Source organism: Alligator mississippiensis, chromosome 7 (assembly GCF_030867095.1).
Source record: "Alligator mississippiensis isolate rAllMis1 chromosome 7, rAllMis1, whole genome shotgun sequence".
NCBI lineage: Eukaryota > Metazoa > Chordata > Crocodylia > Alligatoridae > Alligator > Alligator mississippiensis.
The window spans coordinates 31,617,958-31,630,750 of NC_081830.1; the positions used below are offsets into that span (position 1 = coordinate 31,617,958).

At 41.2% G+C, this 12,793-nt stretch overlaps 1 long non-coding RNA gene across 3 annotated transcripts in view; it reads left to right on the forward strand.

The window, feature by feature from the left end:
* Positions 1-12,793, forward strand: part of LOC109283676 (uncharacterized) — a 177,618-nt gene that overhangs the window by 118,586 nt on the left and 46,239 nt on the right. For 2 of the 3 annotated variants that reach the window (XR_009463415.1, XR_009463416.1), the window contains exon 4: positions 580-708. The exons of the other annotated variant lie outside the window; for it this stretch is intronic. This is a non-coding gene — a long non-coding RNA (uncharacterized LOC109283676). The remainder of the gene's footprint in view (positions 1-579; positions 709-12,793) is intronic. 3 annotated transcript variants of the gene reach the window in all.

The window sequence follows — 12,793 nt, forward strand, 5'->3', positions numbered from 1 at the left end:
CTCCAGACACAAACCTGGGTTTTCATCTATCTACAGGCCATGGTGGAGGTAGCATGGGCTGGCTGAGGAGTTCTGCTTGATAATGTTGTCCCTAGTACACATTGCAAATTAGTACATCTTTTATGATTTGATCATTGTGTAAGTCAGTCATTCTTCATAGTTTAGCAACACAAGGATCCATTGTTATGCCAAATTCATAACTGTGAATGTTGAAAAGATACCATTTGTAGTTGATATTTTTGTTGGCTGAAAATGCTTTCTTGCTGCCTTCCTAAGGTTTTACGTGCATCATTCCTGTGTGTGCTACTGACATGCCCAGATGGAGCTGGACCCAACGGCAACCTTTTCCCACTACAGCTAGCAGCATAGCTACTTTCATTTGGTTTTTATTTGTATGTAACCCTCTCGCAATTTCATAATTTTCCCATTGTGATTTAAAGAATGTCCATTTGCTAAACATATCCCCTTTCATGTCCATCTGTTTGGGAGCAGGAATTTGGTATGTTGCCATAATTATAATTTTCTCTTTTGTTTTTTGTGTTTCTTGAGTTTCTTCATTCTGCTTTCCTGTATCTGCAGGAGCCAACTCACTTCTGACACCATATCCAGTGTTCAAGGACAAAAGAAAAGAATGCCAAAGCAGTGCAACATCCTGACTTTATCCTTCCTCCACACATGCTGGTTTCCCTTATCGAGTGCTTCCCAGAGGTAGAGCTCTCCAACTTTCTAGCCATAACCCTATATACTCCCATACTGTAATGCCCCCTATTGGGAAGCTAGCTATTGTAACCATCTGTAAAACAAAATGCATTATTGATCTTTTTTCCACACTCTAGCGAAGAGTACATTTTGAAAGTCTTCATCTCAGAGCAGTTTGTTTTTATTCTGCATTTATCAAGGCTAGCCATAATCTGAAAGAGCAAAGCAAGCCTTTAAAAGGAGACCAATGTCAATAAAATACAGAGAAAGAAGTGGTTGAATATGCCATATTTATTTATTTTTTTAAAAGGAAAACCTAGAGAAAAATAATTTCAAATTAGTGGTGTGCCATGCCTTCAAGGTAGAAAAATCAACTGGATGTAGTGCCTCATTATAATTCAGGGAATCATGCTGGCAATGTCTTAGTAGATACCTTTTTGAAACGTATAAGCAGGTGTTCATTTTCTGAAGAGATAGTGCAGCATAGTGTATATAGTATTGGCTTGGGAATCACATGACCTGCGTAATATTATTTCTTTTGCTCTCGTTCTGCGATGTGACATTGGTCACGTTGCTTCACTCCTTACGTGCCCCCGCTTTCCTCCTGCTTTCCCATTCAGGTAGTGAAGTAACAATTCTGAGCTCCTTTCTATGTGTTTTGAGGATGTGCAGATGAAAAGCACTTTGCAGGACCTAAGTATTGTTGTATTATCTTATTCTATAGCAACTCTTTTGCCATCGTCCTCATGATAATTTCCAACATCATTCAGTGGTGCATTAAATGATACAGAAAGCATCTGTCACATGTAGTTTGTTTATCCGCTCCCCCACTCATGACATGAGGAGCTGTGTGGGCAGTGCTGTTTTGTTTTTATTGAGGTTGTTGTTTTTTTAAATACTTTATGTGTCCACAGTGTGTTTATATTATTGAAAACAAGGCTGAAGAAGCTACGTCTTGCTTGTAGCTGTTCTTAGTCACTGTGGGGTTCGCTGCATAGTTTTGGACTGGTCCCTAGGAAAACTTGGTATGCTTAAGCTGAGGAATCTACACAAATCATATTTGAATCAACGCATTTTTGGAAAATTCTCCAGGATATTTCATCACTCAGAGCACAAGATCATGCATCTTGAGATGATTACTCAAACTTCCAGATGCTCAGCATGACAGTCTAGACAACTTAGTTGAAGAAGAGGAGCGAAGAAAGCAGTTGGACTGGTGTAGACAAGAAAGCCCCTGTAATGGATGGTTTTCAGGCAGTTTTATTCAAGATATCCATACTCTTCTGTTCCTAATACTCCAGAAATACCAGAATGATTCTCAGATGCCTGTGTAGTGCATAAGCAACCTTGATAGAATTTGGCCCTGAAGCTCTTTCTAAAACCAGGTCTGAGTCTGAAATCTTACTGGCTCTAGAGGGGGATAAGAACCGCCTTGCAGCAGTGTTATTCTAATACATCATCACTTCATTGTGGTTGGTGTCCTGCAGCCACATTGCATGGGTTTTATTCAGACATATTATTTGAGAGCAGTGATGACAGGATCTTATTCAAGGGAGGTGGAAATGTATGATTTCTCATACATGTAAGCATCCCAATCAAGTTGTGTATTTAATGCATTACACAGTGCCCAGTAAGGTAGGATAACAGGCGTTCTTTTTTTCATATAAGACCTTAAATGAGGGTTTGACTGTGCTGAGTGAACCTAAGCTTTTGTTCAGTTTGTCCTGCAACTCATGGCTAAGTAGGTTGATTAGGTCTCCTGCAACCTTAATTTACTACTAATAAATAGGGATCAATCAATACAGCAGTAACAAGACCCGATTCTGCTAATTTGATTCATATTTAATAGGACTTAACTCTAAAACGGATCTTATTGTTATTTACAGAGCAATCTACTGGGAAAGATACTATTCAGTGCAAACCCATGCGGGAGCAGTGGCCCCAAGGACAGATGAGCTATCCTTTGAAAGAAAATAAGAGAATTGTTTATATATTTTGTGACTGATGCTAAGAGATCTTCCAAGAATTATTTATGAGAACTAGAAAATGCATTGGGAGAAACACTAGAATGGCCCACTTCCAGTTATCTCCTAGGCTAGGTTTGGTGCTTAGTTTGAAATTGGAGTTTCTTTCCTTTGGAGAAATGAAAGATAAAATAAGAGACTTTCTTTTAACCAAAAGTAAAATCCACCCTGTAAGAAGAATGTGAGTGTTTGGGGAATGGAGGTGGCTATTGACTGAGTAGCAGCTTTCGAAACTGAATCAAAATAATCTTGCTGAGAACAGAAAATTACTTCTCTAACAAGGCTTTCGCTAATCCACCATATTAGTTAAAGAAATTTTGAGAAGATGATTTGGATAATCTGGAGAATCATTTTCAATATGAATCCATTCTGTGATGTTTAGGGCATGAACAAAGATCCATCATCCCTGCCTCTCACAAGCTGTTTTCTGATGCTGTTAGATCCCATGAATTTCTCCTCTGACAGTCTTGTTTGGAGCACATCGTCAGCTTAGCTACTTTTGGGTGTACTACCCGTTGCCCAATGGCACACTTACCATGGAAACCCATGGACTCATAGAGGTGACAAATTTATCCAAAAGCTGTGGGATGGTACTGATGGGAGACTTCAATTTTCCAGACATCTGCTGGAAGAACAATGCAGCCAAACATAAAATGTTAAGCCAGTTCCTAACTTGTGTAAAAGATAAGTTTCTGTTCCAGAAAGAAGGATACAACTATTTTGGATCTTGTTTTGACCAGTAGGGAAGAACTGGTAGAGGCTGTGAAGGTGATGAGCAATTTGGAAGAAGTAATCACTATATGATAGAATTTCACATCCTGAGACAGGGAAAGCATGAAGTCAGCAAAACTAGGATGCTAGATTTCAAAAAGACATACAAAAAACTAGAACTCTTGGTTCCAAAATGATACCTTTTATTAGACCAGTTGGAAAATGGCAAGAAAATTGTCCTTTTCTGCAAGCTTTCGGGATCAAAGTCCCTTCGTCAGGCTCTGGGAAAAATGTAGATGGTACAAGATGGTAAAAAGTCCCCAAAGGTAGGAAATAAACTTCATTTTTGCACAGAGGGAGCTGAAGATGGAAGTCTGTCCCTCTGGGTCCATGAGTGTCTTTGTGAGCTGTGCTGAGTAGCTCTTCGATGTGTAGATCAGGTAGAATTCCTTCCCTGGAAGTGTCAGATGGCTGGCAGGGAGGTAAAAAAAAAACCAACCTTCCTTGTTGTTCTGTAATGAAGTTTAAAATCCAAAATTGGCTAAAATTCAGCATCTTCAATGTTTCAGGGGTGTACTTGGTAGCTGTGTTGGACTGAGACAAAAAGACATACAAAAAACTAGAACTCTTGGTTCCAAAATGATACCTTTTATTAGACCGGATTTCAAAAAGGCAGATTTCACCTGACTCAAGAAGCTAACAGGCATGGTGCCATGGGAAGAGAGACGGAGGGATAAACACACCTGGAAGGGCTGGGAGCTTCTAAAAGGCACAGTACTGAAAGCCTAACAAGCAACTGTTCTGACACAATGAAAGTGCAATAAAAATGGTAAGAGTCCAATGTGTCTGCACAAGGAGCTTCTAGGATGCCTCAAATGCAAAAGGAAAGCATCCAGGCAATGAAAAACCAGGAAGGCCACCAAGGTCAACTGGGCAGGTCACCAGGAAATATATTGCAAGAACCTGCAGGGACAAAAACAGTTAGGCAAAGATAAAGAAAGAGCTGCATGTGGCAAAGGAGACTGAAGACAACAAGAAGAGGTTTTGTAAGTACATTGACCAGGAAAGAAAGACCAAGAAAGCCATGAGTCCACTGATAAATAGTCAGGGGGAACTTTTAACAGAATATATAAGGAAAGCAGAGCTACTCAACAGCTACTTTGCTTCAGTCTTCAGAAAAAAAAACATTAAGCTGTAGCCAGACACCTGAAAAGGATTATTTGGATAAGGAAGGGGAGAACCTGAGGCATGAAATAACAAGAGAGACTATCAGAGAGCTTTTGATGGATCTGAATGAGCTCAAGTCAGCAAGACGAGATGAACTTGAACGTGTGACCCAGAAGTTTGCCTTCTGTACTTTATAACTTGGTTGAAAACTCTGATAAACATCCGCCTTTGATAGCAATCCATTCAATTTAATGTCTAGTTGTTGCTTGGGTTGTACACTGCTGATGACATTCATAAGTGTGGCTGTACTTCTGGTGGACTTCCAGCCTTCACATCCATGTATTAAGGTAGAAAAAACATTTGAATTCAGAATTTACCCAAATTCTGTAGAATTGTGGACCCAATTTTGTTTAAGATGATAAATGTGGCTTCACATTTCTCAACCACCTTGTCAATCAGTAATGTTGTTTTCTTTTGGACCTTCCCATTGGCTTACTCATAATTGCCAAGAGATATGCATTGACCCACATTCTAACGTGATGCTCAAGTTATGGGACACTGTGGTTATCTTGCTCTTCTGGATAGTATTTCAGTCTTTTCTTGCATATTGATTGAACCATACTTTAGATGACCTATACCATCATCAAAATCTAAATCTAATCTACTGCTACTGAGCCACGTGATACTTGTGTCCATCCATGTTTTATTTTCTCTTAATGAAGTCAGTGACAACGATAAACAAGAGACGTTAGAGAATAAATCCTCATTTAACTCTACCATACTACCATATTCATCCAAATTTATAAACTTTAAATGTACAAGCTTCACATTGATTTAAAAGCTTGAAGACATCCATTCTTTTGCTAATGCAGCATAATATATCAAGGTACTCCAGGCTGAATTGAAGTCAAATGCTTTCTTGAAACATGAAATTTATAAGTGATTACTTTTTGTTATTTGCTGCTCTAATTCAATACAAATCTGGTTGAAATGTGATCTTCCAGGTCAAAAGAGAGTCTGCTCTTCCTTCGTCTTTGCTTCAGCTGTTTCTGCATTCTGTTTGAGATGGTACTGCCTGTCTGTAAAAGACATGTAAGATCTTGCCAATTATTGCAGTCAATTAAATAACTTCTCTTGGCAGTTTGACTACAATGCCATTATTTTCATTGTTATGGAAAAAAATTTCTGGCCCCATCCTTTATTGAAAAATTTGATTTTTTTTTTTTTTTTTATCCTTAGTCTCATCAGAATAAGCTTTCATTATTTCCCTGGTGACTTGGTTTCCATCTGTAGCTTTCCTAGGTTTAAAATTTTATTGTGGTAACTTTTTTCACATCTTCATTTGTAATGTGATATGCAGCAATATCTAGCTTGGGATGTTTAGCTTCTCAGCCAAAGCCAGTATGTGACACTTGCCTGTGCAGCATCTCTTGAAAATGTTCTGGTCATTACTCTCTTTGTTCTTTTTCTGTTGTTAAGATCTTTATTTACCCTTAACAGGTGCTCCAGCGATTGTAAATTTACTGGTTAGAATCTTATTGAGTTGATAAAGTGTTTTTCAATCACCACTTTCAGTGACCACTTCAACTTCTTTGGTGACCTTATCCAGGATTTTCCTTGTCTTTTCTTGCACTTTTAAAAAAATGTGTTGTCCTTTGTTTCATACACATTTTAGCTCCTGATTTTTTGGGAAGTTTTTTGGGGGGAGTGGGAGTGAAAGTTTGATCTGGTTTCCTTTCTTTATTACATACACTTCTCCCACTTCTCACTTGTCCTATAGTGCTTCAGCACAGAAAGAATCGTGACATGTTGATGTTGAGTTCTGATGGTGCATCTAGTGTTTATCAGGGTTGTGCGAAGCTTTGGGTGCTGATGCAACTCGGAGGAGAGCCAGCCTGATTCGGTGGCCAACACTCTGAATCCAAATCAAATCAGGAGACCAATTAAAAGGTGCGAATCGATTTGAAGCTCTCCGCTGCCGCAGGGATCTGGATCCGGTCTCTCTGCTGCTAAGTAGGGGGCGTGGGAGGGAAGTTGGAGGGGAGGAAGGGACAATGGGGTGACCCCTGCCAGGCCCCATCTCCTGCCTGCTCCCTGAGTGCCCCTGACACTGCCTCCTGTTCCAGTGCTCTCATGGCTGCCCCACCCAGCCCCAGCTCCCGGCTCTTTAAAAAGATCCTCACCAACCCCCACTGCCTCATGCTGCATGGGGGCTCTGCCACAAGCACCCCCCCCCCACCCGGCCCCAGTTCCCGGTTCTTAAAAAAAAAAAAGAAGCTGCACACTCATTGGTTGCTGCAGCAGCTGTTGGGGCTTTTAGGGGCTCATGGCAGAGCCCCCCATGCAGCGTGGGGCAGTGGGGGTAGTGGGGATCGCCCCCCCCCTTTCCTGGCAGCAGCCGGTGAGTGCGGGGCTTTTTAAAAATATTCATAGATTCATAGATGTTAGGTTCATAGATTCATAGATGTTAGGGTCGGAAGGGACCTCAATAGATCATCGAGTCTGACCCCCTGCATAGGCAGGAAAGAGTGCTGGGTTCAGGTGACCCCAGCTAGATGCCTATCTAACCTCCTCTTGAAGACCCCCAGGGTAGGGGAGAGCACCACCTCCCTTGGGAGCCCATTCCAGACCTTGGCCACTCTAACTGTGAAGATCTTCCTAATGTCTAGTCTAAATCTGCTCTCTGCTAGCTTGTGGCCATTATTTCTTGTAACCCCTGGAGGCGCCTTAGTGAATAAAGCCTCACCAATTCCCTTCTGTGCCCCTGTGATGAACTTATAGGCAGCCACAAGGTCACCTCTCAACCTTCTCTTGCGGAGGCTAAAAAGGTCCAGGTTCTCTAGTCTCTCCTCGTAGGGCTTGGCCTGCAAGCCCTTAACCATACGAGTGGCCCTTCTCTGGACCCTCTCCAGGTTATCCACTTCTCTCTTGAAGTGTGGCACCCAAATCTGCATGCAGTACTCCAACTGTGGTCTGACCAGCGCCCGATAGAGGGGAAGTATCACCTCCTTGGATCTGTTTGTCATGCATCTGCTGATGCAGGATAAAGTGCCGTTAGCTTTTCTGATGGCTTTGTCACACTGTTGACTCATGTTCATCTTGGAGTCCACCAGGACTCCAAGATCCCTTTCTGCTTCCGTGCCACCAAGCAGGTCATTTCCTAGACAGTAGGTGTGCTGGACATTTTTCCTCCCTAGGTGCAGCACTTTGCATTTCTCCTTGTTGAACTGCATTCTATTGTTTTCTGCCCACTTGTCCAACCTGTCCAGGTCTGCTTGCAGCTGTTCCCTGCCCTCTGGCGTGTCCACTTCTCCCCATAGCTTTGTGTCATCTGCAAACTTGGACAGAGTACACTTCACTCCCTCGTCCAAGTTGCTGATGAAGACATTAAAGAGTATTGGTCCAAGGGCCGAGCCCTGCGGGACCCCACTGCCCACACCCTTCCAGGTTGAAACCGACCCATCCCCTATGACTCTCTGGGTGCGACCCTCTAGCCAATTTGCCACCCACCGGACTGTGTAGTTCTCCAAGTCACAGCCTCTTAACTTGTTCACTAGAACTTATTATTTTTAAAGAGCTGGGATCTGGAGCAGCCATTGACGGGGCTGGTAGAGTGGGTGAGGGATGGGGCCAATTTAGAGATTCGGCCGATTTGGCAGTGGCTGAATCTCCTAATCAGATTTGGCCAAATTGATTCGGGACAGTGATTCAAATCACCCTGAATCAGCCAACTATGAATCTGAAGCGAATACTAGCCGCTTCACACAGGCCTAGTGATTATAGCACCAGAAATCTATCCTTCATTTCAATTTGAGAAGAGTAATGTAATATCTTTTCTGTTGCTTCTTTGCTATTATTTTTTTGATGCTTTTTGGGCTTTTATTACACATAATTTGTGGTCATTTATGACAAAAGTTCCTCCATATGCTCTGGTGTTCTAAAGAGTCTCTCTGAATCCTAGTGAGTCCACCTGGCAAATTCCAAGTTACTATATGGTATTTTTTGGAGGGAGATATTCCACCACGAGCCCTGGCATGATTTTGTCAGTACTTCACTACTCTGACCCTGGGGAACAAGGCCTTTGTTCCTCCTTTCCTTTCTTCACTTTGATATTATTCTCCTCAACCTTGACATTGAAATCTCACAATCTTAAGTTGATGTCATGCTTGGGAATGTTGTCTATCAGAGTTTGTTGGCAATTACAGAACTGATCTTTGATCTCATCATGGTTGTCTATTGGTGCATAACATTTTATAATTGTCATTTTTATGTATCATATTTGAAACCTAGCTCAAAGCAATCATCGTGTAGTCCCCAAGGAAGGTGGAGAATCACAGTTAATACTGCAATTTTTGTTGTTGTAAGGTTGCATGGACTTTTAGAGAGGGTTTAAAGAAATTACTATAGGTTTGATTATAATTTTTTATTTTTTAGGCAGACATTTTTCATAGCAGCCTACACAATTTCACAGAGAATACTGCATAATGGGTTTATCTCTCTCTTTCTTTCTCTCTTTCTGTGTGTGTGTGTGTGTGTGTGTATGTGTATGTATATATATGTATCTATATGTATGTACGTAGAAAAAACATCATCTTTTAAAACTTACAGAACTTTTTGCATAAGGATATTTTGACCATATTAAAGAAAGTTTTAGAAATTAATTAGGAATTCAAACAGAATTCCTAAAGTTAGTTCAGCTTTTGGAAATCTTTAGGATAGGCTTTGAAACCAGAGAGGCATCACACTCCCATACTGAACCAAAAAAAAATATATATATATAGCAGCTGTGTTCACTTCCTTGCTTTATGTTTGTGGACTGTGGACAACCTACAGCTTCCCTATCCAAAAGTCTGACTCTTTATTTAGGCTGTCTCAAAAAAAATTGAAAGTGAGAGAGGGTAAGACCACATCTTATGTGTGGAAATACTTCAAGAGGCAGTGATGACTGCCATTTCCACTATGATCACTGAAGTGCAGCTGCAGTCAACCTGCCATGTCTTGACAATATCGGATGGGCACTTACCAGAGAACCTTCTCTAGGGTGAGTTGGCTTCTGACAAGCAAAACCATGGTAGTCCCTGCAAATGTATTAAGACCTGTATGAGTGTTCAAGTCAAGGTTTGCAACATTGATTCTTATATCCGTGAGCAATTTCATTAGAACAGGACAATCTGCCACCAGCTAACCTGTATAGGTAGCCCTTTGTCAGAGCCACCACAGTCATGATGTTGAGCTGAAGTACCAGGGGATATGTTTGCTTGTTTTTTAAACTAATCTTATATGATGGTGTGAAGGACTGCACTCTTTCATGAAATAGAACAAAAGACAAGACATGAAACAGTATACCTATATCTTCATTCAATATATATTCCCTTTCTTTCACTGGCTAGGGGCCCCACATCTCAGAACCTTCAGTACCAGTTAACTGGGATTGAAATATAACTGTTTCAGAGGCACACTTATTTCCAGACTGTAAGACAGATGCTCTGTGAGGTCAGCGTACAAGTATCTGTATGGCTTTTTTATATGTTTTGTCCCCATTTACAGATGGACGCAGAAAAACAGCGTGATATTATGTGGGAAATATTATGTGGAAAATAGTTGAGATGGAAGTCTGCTCCTGCATATACCACTCTTCCCATCAATAAACCAGTTCAGTAGAGTGCGCCAATCCAAACCCAAAATTTATCAGCCAGAATCTCATGCCTGCTGTGGCCTCTTTGTGCCATTCATGCACTGCAAGAAGCCTGCAAAAAAGGACTTAACGCTTGCCTCAGAGGGAAACTGAAGTTTTCCTAGGGTGTCTACATGTGATGCTTTCAGTTAATGTACATTAAGGATGTACATCTACATGTGCACACACTTAATGGACATTTTAAATGGTGACTTTAGGCTATTCATGCCTAAATTTGATACTTGCAAATGCAGGTATCAAATTTAGGCACAAATAGTTAAAGCGCATTAACGCACATATAGACGCATTAAAGCACATTAACTCTGTGTGAGTGGACTGACTTGGGATTAACTTCAGTCCCAAATCAGTCCAGACACAGTGTTAATACGCTTTAACATCTGCACGTGTAGGCATCTGCCTAAACCCGCTTAATGTCCATTAAGCTAATGCACATTAAATTTAGGCATGCTCAAATGCATGTGTAGACATGCCCTTAGTGTGTCTCTCTACATAGCCACTATAGAAGGGGAATGCCAGAACATGCACAGAAGTGACCAGATGAGTGACAGGAAGATAGTGACCTCTGAGGCTGATCTAACGTATTATGTCTCTACCTACCTGAAGGAAGGGACAGAAAGCCAACTTTGCCCCAGAAGACTTGCCAAGCAGTGGTCTGGTATTTCTGGTAATTAATTCCAGCCTACCTGGATGAAGGGTAAACAACAGATAACCAGAAGGAGTCCATGATCTAAGAGTTTATCCCTGATATGTGGGTTTATCCCAGGCTGCAAGCTGGAGAGGAAGCCAATAAAGATTCTGTACCGTAGTAACAGGAAATGAGCTTCCTAAACTCTGAACCTACTTTTCCAGAGATGAGGATTGGCTGGGAGGGACTGAATGGGGAACACCTCTTTTGGTCTTTTGTCTACATACTTGGGGCTCTGTAGTTTCTGATTTTTGCCATCTGGAGAGGGTATTTCAGAGGGTGTCTATGCGTGAGGCCATTTACAAAGCAGGTGGGAAACACATGAAAAGGATATAACTTCTTGGTACGGCATATTCTACCCCAATTTTATTTGACAGTTCCATAGTATGATCCATGGTGATTTCTTCAGTTTTATATTGATTCTCGAGGGGACCAGTTGGGTAGGAGTGGGGTGATGATGGGGGGAATGAAGCAAGGAAAATATTCACAGGAGTGATAAAACAGGAATCAGCTCTAATATCACATCTGTCTCTGACGTGTTTTTTCACAGATCAGAAATCAATTAAAGGCAAATTTCACTGGGAACTCTTTAAACAATGTTATATTTCATTAAAGATTATTGCAAGCTCCATCATGCTTGCAGCCCAGGTGTGAATTACAAAATTAGCCTGATCCTTTTAATAATTTCCTCAAAGGTAACATTAGCTCAAGCACTCTGTGTTTAATATGGGATGCATGCTGTGTGGCTGCTTTGGAAAGGTATATTTACTGTCTTTCCCCATGATATAAATGTAAGATTGAAAAGGTAGGGTTTTTAGTAAGATGTTATTAGGGTCAAGTATGTGGGTCATGAGTAGAAAGGAGGTACTAATTAGTAGACTAAAAGGGACAGATGTTGATGTCTGCTACACTGACCTACATCTGGAGCAGCATCAAGAGCTGCAACTGTAGATTTCATTTCTCTCACCATCTCTCTCCTTCTCTCCCATTTTATATTGCATATTATCTGTGATGCTGGTAAGTGAGATTGGAATCTGGTTTTACAGCTACTGGTTAACATGCTGATTAAATTTGGGGTTTTGGTATCTGCTTGGTACCAGTAGCCACCTCATAGCTGGGCCATTTAGGGCAAATGCTGATCTTTTGTAACATCCTTAAAACCAATGCAGTTTCAGCAAGGCTTGCAGTATTTGTTGGGTCTGCCTTATGCTCCGGGTGAGATCAAAGCCATAATGCTTTGCAGACCTCCAGTTCTACCAGAGGAGCTGAAGGGGAACTTTGATTTGTAGCTGACAAGGAGAATGTGTATTTGGAAGTTGCTTTTCTCTACATCAGTGGTTTTCAACCTTTCTTCATTTGTGGACCCCTAAAATTTTCGAATGTCGGTGCAGAACCCTTTGAATGGTAAGTGTGGGGATTTGCATACTTCAAACTGATCATAATCATCCTTCACTGACCCCTTAGACATAGTCTGCAGACTCTCAGGTGTCTGCAGACCTCACGTTAAAAACCACTGCTCTACGTCTATAGGGTAAGCTATCAAAACACACTCACAGCTTTGCCAGAGTTTGGATTCCCCTTCCTTTTGCAGAATAGATCTCACTAGCCTTTGCTTTGTTTCATTGCACCCTTGGTGTGTTTTTTCCAGCATGTCTGAAAAATGAGGTAATATTTCCAAGTATGTTTTATATTTCATCATCTTTGGGATTCACTGGATACCCTGGTTCTGGAACCATTTCTATCACTTGCTCTCTCTTCCTCTTCCCAGTCTGTCTGTAGCTCCTGCAATTCTCCCAATGCTTTTGTTTCTCT